The 7,503-nt window shown below is 44.0% G+C and overlaps 1 long non-coding RNA gene across 1 annotated transcript; it reads left to right on the top strand.

Moving 5' to 3' along the window:
* Positions 1-3,037: 3,037 nt before the first annotated feature.
* LOC125536330 lies at positions 3,038-3,795 on the top strand. Its single transcript, XR_007294989.1, has 2 exons — positions 3,038-3,475; positions 3,578-3,795. It is a non-coding gene; the product is annotated as an uncharacterized LOC125536330 (long non-coding RNA).
* Positions 3,796-7,503: the final 3,708 nt, after the last annotated feature.

The raw sequence follows: 7,503 nt of genomic DNA on the forward strand, positions 1-7,503 counted from the left end.
TGGTGGAGCACATGGACTTAATTGACAGTTGGTTTTTCTTTTCTAAGGATACCATTAATGTCACAACCCCCCGCCTTCCAGGTATGGACAAGTATTTGATAAGGAGGTAGATAAATAATATCTTGGGCATTTATATAAAAACTGCATGTAACATTAATCTTCTCCTTATCATATGCTCATTCGCTAGTAGTATTAATTAAGCAAAAATAAAATGCTAATACCATACTATCATGATACTGTATCCTAATAAATGTTGTGGTACTATGTGGCGTGCAAACCAATAAATGATGCCATCTAATACTAAACTAGCATGACACTATGCACTGCAGAGGTGGTATCATACAATAGTATCACATGCATGATACTAGTATCTGATACTCCTCACTACATGGAGTGTAACTTAAAGTTTTGTAGCACATCGAGGTTCAGATCAATTTTTTTTCTTTTTGCGAAACTGATGGGAGTTTTATCCCAAGTTCATAGGGTCACAATCGAGAGACACTATATTCTCACAACATGGGGGACATGTACTCATCCATACCGCAACACACAACTTGATACGACTATAATTTGCTATACAATCTGCTACCCTATTTTGAGTTCTACTAAACTTCTGAGGCGTAAACTCCCTATCAACCAACATCGACTAGATCTCAGCTACTAAGTGTCCATGTGCAGAACAAGATAAGTTATCGCCTGAGAGGATTGAAAGTGCCTCCGAGGAGTCAGATTGAACCATCACTAACCTATTAGTATGTTACAATTCTAGGGCCATACCTTGCATCAGTGCATGTATCTCCACCTCAAGTGCCTCATTGTAGTTAAAAATAACTTGGTATGCAGCAAAATAACCGAGCCATCCTCCTGACGCAAGATCATTCCAACATTTATACAACCATATTGACCGGAGAAAGAGCCGTTGACCGATAGCGTTGTCCACCCCATCGGAGGCGGGGGCCAAGGGGTAGGCGGCACCACCTGCTTCACCATCTGGCGTGGTGCCTCTTCTCCTGGCAATATTTTTCCCTTCATAATCTCATCCAAGCTATGATTCCTAGCTAAGTCCAGAGACTTGCAGTAGCTATCCAAGAATTCCCCGGTGGTCTCAACTGGAGGTACATCCTTACCATGCACCACATCGTTTCTTAGTTTCCAAATCCTCCATATAAGAAGAATTGCCATGTCCCGACCTTGAGGATTGCATGCAGCAACAATGTGTAAGAGCCATTCTTTTTCGTTATCAATTAGAAATTTAGAATATCATCATGTGGCAAAGGCCAAATAGAGCTCATGGTCTGCCACACACATCTTTCAACTAGAGCATGATAGGTTCCTTCATTATCTCGTCTACACACCCAACATTGACCAAGAGTTTTTAGGTGGTTCTAAACCTTTTTTTGGTCCGTTGAAATGCGTCGGTTGCTGGTTTCCAAGCGGTAATACGCATCTTCAATGGAACCCTCCGTGCCAAACATTATTCCAGAGAGAGCGATCGCCCTCCAGGTTTGTACTTGACACTCCTCCGGCGACACACTCATCATGTTCTTTATTAGCCAAATAATATGCACTCTTCATGCTGAACCGTCCAGATTTCTTCAGGAACCATGCAAGAAAGTGTGCCCGGTTCCATGATGAACTACACATCTTCAAAATCTGCTAAACATCTACATCCCAAAAATGCCGTTGGAGCCTCTCGAAATTCCAACCACCATGGATGTACAAAAAAATTGAGACTCGGTTAGACCGACAATTTCTCTTTGAGTTGACCGATCTTAGATCATGTCCTCTCGGGATCCAGGGATCCCGCCACGTGCGCACCTGGGACCCATCACCGGTCCTCCAAATAATACCTTTTTTCACCGTTGTAGTCCATGCTCAATACCTTTCCAGATGGAGGAAGAGTTGCCCAAAAAATCATATCCAGTAAATTTCCGCTGGGATAGTATTTTGCCCGAAGGAGATGAGCAAACATACTATCAGAGTTATCGATTAACCTACACACCTGTTTAGCTAACATGGCCTAGTTAAAAGCATGCATATATGTAAACCCCATGCATCCTGTAGACTTTGGGAGACACATTTTCCCCAACTGAACCAAGCCATATTCTTCTTCCCTTTACCTATTCCCACCAGTACTGCATCATCATGTGTGTCAATTTATCACAAACAGAAGCAGATAATTTAAAGACACTCATCACATAGGTGGAAATAGCCTAGGCACAAAAACTCTCAGGTATTTTGGTTCAAAAACTTCTTTTGTAATATCCAGAATCCTCTTAACCTCATTAGCCACTGGCTTAGAACAATTAGCAGAAAACATGATGGAACACCTGAGGGGTTTATGAGTTGACCCGTTGTTGTTGCGTAATGTTCAACAACCCTTTAACAATTGTAGCTTGTTGGGGTTCAGATAGATTATTAACTGCAATGGAAGCTTTGAGTTTGGCGTGACGGTACACTCGATTGCCAGCATATGTGTAGCGCAGGGCTCACTTTTTAGGGGGTGATTAAATTAGTTGATGTGTCGAACCCTATAATTAAAAGAATAGTATTACGATTCGAAAGAAAAAAGAGAGGAGTATTATCCCTTGGCAAATATGTTTTTTTAGACAATATCGCAAAGCTTTATTAAGTCGTCACAATGTTTACAGAAACAAACCAAAGATCACCGGGGTGACTTAACCAAACATGGCGGTCTATCCCTAGAGTTAAAGCATGCTTCGTTAAATTATGAGCCTCGAAATTCGAGCTGCTAATATGTGTTCCCTGCGTTTCACACAAAGCATGCACACCATACAAGGCTCAGACTCAACACGCAAGGCAAAACAAAACAAACCAAAAAGGGCTAGTGTATCAACTTCAACATCGAATAAGTTTTTTTACCGGAGCGGGGATGTACCGGTGCTCAATCCACCATCCCTCGGTGCTTCTAGATCCGTGCGGGTGGACCCTACCAGTTTTTTATTTCCACCTCAATTCCAGGATACAAGCTGTATACAACTGCAAATACGTGATGGACCCCACGAAAGAGAGGATATCAACCCCACACCGCTATCTCCTTCCCGCATCGATCTCCTTTCTCCCCACCACATCTCTCGTCAGTTCGTTCCATGGGGCTCCGTGGTTAATCCCGACTATGGCCGCCGCGAGATCAACCTTCTCCAGCAACATCCGGCACCGGATTCGGGTTCCACTGCCGGCACCTACCATGGGGGGCACATAGAAGGCCGCCGGCGGCGCGACGGTACCATGAGGCCGACGAGGAGCGGGGGCCGGATCCACTGGCCGTCGGGGGGTGGCTAATCTGGCGAGGTTCCTCGATCCTGCCAACCAGAAGCCCGTCCACCGACATCCTGGCTGCCCCGGCAGCCGTGGTCGCTGTTGGTGTCTCCGTTCAGCACGGGCACCATGACGGGTCATCACACAAGGTTGTCGCCGGATCCGGCGACACCAAGCCTGACTACCACCGGATCTGGTGAGTAATGAATCCCATCTCCCCTAACCTCTCTCCATATGTATTTCATGATTTCTGATTTATTTAGCATGATTTGAACACTCTATGTTTCTTTACCACCAGATCGTCGGCCTCCTCTGCTACTTCAATTTCAGGATTTTTGAATGTTTGTGACAGATTGCATGTGTTGTAGTTTTTTGAAAGAGACCAAAATCTATGAAATTACTTCCCTGTAATATATTTGAATGCGGTGTTGCTAGTTGTGAAACAAAGTAATGTGAAATGGTTTGTGGCACAATGTGAAATTTATATTTCAATCTGGTGAAACTGGATTACTTCAATATGTCGAAGTGAGAATTGAATGATTTTCAGTGAGATTTGAATTGAAATAGCTATGTGTAGTTGAGATGTGCAAAAAATGTGAAACTGGGATTTCAATGTGTTGTTGCAAGTTGCAAAACTAATTTCTTTGAAAATATATGGAATTAGATCTATGAAATATATGAAACAACTATTTCTCTTATCTGTCATTTGTTATTTGAGTGATATATGTATTGAGAAATTACTTCCCTGGAATATATTTCAATGCGGTGTTGCAAGTTGTGAAACTAATTTCTGCGAAAATATATGAAATTACTTCTCTGGAATATATGAAACTGTTGTTTCTCTTATTTGGCATTTGTTATTTAAGTGAGATGTGTATTGGGAAATATGAAATTACTTCCCTGAAATATATTTCAATGTGTTGTTGCAAGTTGTGAAACTAATTTCTGTGAAAATATATGAAATTTGTTTTCTGAAATATATGAAACTGCTATTTGTCACATATGTAACTTGTTATTTCAGTGATATATGTATTGAGAAATTACTTCCCTGGAATATATTTCAATGCGGTGTTGCAAGTTGTGAAACTAATTTCTGGGAAAATATATGAAATTACTTCTCTGAATTATATGAAACTGTCGTTTCTCTTATCTGGCATTTGTTATTTAAGTGAGATGTGTATTGGGAAATATGAAATTACTTCCCTGAAATATATTTCAATGTGTTGTTACAAGTTGTGAAACTAATTTCTGTGAAAATAAATGAAATTACTTTTTTGAAATATATGAAACTGCTATTTGTCACATCTGTAACTTGTTATATCAGTGAGATATGTATTGAAATATGTGAAATTACTTTCCTGAAAAATATGTAATTCCTTTCCAGAAATATATTTCAATGTGGTATTACGAGTTGTTAAACTAATTTAAGTGTAATGGTTTGTGCAAGATATGTGAAATTTATATTTCAATGTGGTGAAACCAGATCATTTTAGCTGGTGGAAGTGTTATATATTTATGAAAATGATTGCAATGCTTTTTGAAAGAGTTGAAATGCTATTTCAGTTAGATACTAATTGAAATAGCTATTTGTAGATGAGCTGTGGACAAAAAATGTGAAACTGACATTTCAATGCGTTGTTGCATTTTTTGAAAGAGTTTTATTTGAAATGAATTTAACAAGTTTTCAAATTCTCATATATGTTTTAACAGATTTCATATCAATTTAAAATGAGAGAGGTTTATCCTTTGAAAAATAAGCTGACATTACTGTGTGTGTGTGTGTGTGTGTGTGTGTGTGTGTGTGAAGTGAGACTGGCTTCAGCGTACGTGTAAAGCGAGGGCCGTGGCTGAAATAACGTGGGTTGGCCCAGCTGGTCAAATCATGTGGGTGGGGTCCAGCTGGTGAAATACAGGAGGTTAAATGAAGATATATGAGGAATACAGAGATACAACTTGTGACTACTTTTGAGGTGGCAGGATTTTATTGGTTGCAGAACCACCGGTACATCCCGGGAACGGTAAAAATAGGTTTGCGACTTCAACATGCAGTCCATTTTCGGCAGGCTGCCAGGTGCCACGAGTAAAATAAGCACCTATTCCACCGATTGGCCGCGTCCACGAGCCAGGAAATCAAACGGACCGTGCGTGTCGGTGCCATCCCGGGCACGCCGGACGAGAAATCTGGGTGCCCACCAGGGCTTGCCAACCTGCTGCCTTGCTATTCTCCTAGTACGGGCGGCCAGCTCCCATGTCCCATCACGCAATCAGGCTTGCCAACTTGCTGCCTCGCAGTTCTCCTAGTACGGGCGGCCAGCTCCGATCATGCTGCAAGAACGTACAACGGATAATGCCACCGCCGGTGCGGCGGCTGGCGAAGGATTCATAGCCGTTCTGTCATTTATCCTTATCTAACGAAAGCGGAGAAGAGATATTATCACCAGCAGCTGATAATCAGGAAGACGCAAAATGCAGCAAAGAGCGTTTTGGTTGGATTCGGTATGTGTTGCGTGGTCAATCGTCGCCGCTGTGCGCAACCGCTCGTGTAATTTTTGGGAAATAGTCGTGGGTTGTCGACTAGGAGGAAATCATTGGTTAATCAGGCGGTGGGTGCACTGCACCCTTGGAATTTTGAGGCGGACATGGTCACCTGTGCGCGCATCAAGCTAGGCTCGTTCCAGTGCCGATGGCTACCTGATGAATCTCTTGATCTGGAAATGACGAGGCGCCGTTTGTTTACCAAGGATTGGTTGAGGCTTGCATATGCCCAGGACCAGGTATGGCTCAGATATTTGTAGTATTGGGGATTTGAAATAATGGAGCTAGTGCATGTGTGCCATGAGGAAGGAGCCAAGGAATGCTAACCAAGGATTGGTTGAGACCCGCATCTGCCCAGGACCAGGTATCCAATGCTGATAAGGTCTAGTTTCACCCGCAAAATAAGAAGAAAGATAAGGTCTAGTTCGTTCGGTGTGTCGCTTCGTAAGACATGGATGAATCGTTCCCTCGAAAAAGGAAAGACATGGATGAATCGGGGTTCCGGATGAATCATCCAATTACAGCCCTCAAACGTCCACGAACGCGATGGCAAATTAGACCCCTCAAAAGGCCGTGGATATGACCAAACGCGTCCGCGGACACTGACCGGCCACACTTCATATTTGCTCATCTGCGTCCGCGTCTCATATTTTATCCTATAAATCCATACAAATCATATAAAATAAACCTACATACTATAACACCCTAGCTATGATCCGTTATCGGAGTCGACCTTGACGTCGATGCCATGCGCCGCATGGATGGGCACGTAGGAGGGCTCCGGCTCCTCCTCGACTTCGTCCATGTAGTCAAGCATCTCCTTCTCCTCTGCGGTGTGCTCCACCTCCATTTCCTGCCGACTATGCTGTCTGGCCTCCGCATCCGACTCCGAGCGGAGGGAATTAATCGTGGATGGCCTGCTGTTCCGCCTGCAAATCCGCGTCCCCAGCGCCCCCTCCTCCCCATCCTCCTCTGGCTCCTCAACCTCGTCATCATCCTCCTCCTCCTTCAAGTCTTACTCCGGATACATTACACCCGGAGGTAGCCCCGCAGCGATTTGGGCTTTGCGCCTTGTCCGGATCTGCTCAAAGACCTGTAGCCGGAGCTCCGGCGTTAGATATAGGTAGCTCCTTACCAGGCAGCATGGCTACTAGTGGTGGCGGATGGGGAGTGGAAAGTGGCGGCGGCGGCGCCGGCCGGCTTAATTAAATAGCCGAGCTAGGCACTATGCGGCCTGCCAGAGCATCGCCCGTGCGTCCATATCCGTCTCATATTTAGGCTGGTTATGAGGGATGTCGGTCAGCCCGGACGTTTGAGGAGTCTATCTGAATCGAATTTTTATGACTGGTCGCTGAATGGGTCACCTGCCCAATCCGAATATTTAAGACGAGTTTAAGGCGTCTGGCTGTAGATGCTTTAATGTAAATCAGTACTGGCATGCAGTAGACAGTGGAGAGGGGAGCGGCGCCGAGATGCCACCCCACCACGTACGGTACGTGGTGAGTCTAACTATAGTTGGAGACAGTATATGGTTCCAGGAGTTGAAAGAAAACAGGGACCATCACACACGCAAGTGGCTCGAATCGAATGGATCATATGGGCCATGGGCACACTAGCCAATTACACTGCCACTAGCCCACTAAACCATAGTTTACATCGAACACTCGAACACTCGAACACCATGTCACA

This window comes from Triticum urartu, chromosome 1, assembly GCF_003073215.2.
Source record: "Triticum urartu cultivar G1812 chromosome 1, Tu2.1, whole genome shotgun sequence".
Taxonomy (NCBI): domain Eukaryota; kingdom Viridiplantae; phylum Streptophyta; class Magnoliopsida; order Poales; family Poaceae; genus Triticum; species Triticum urartu.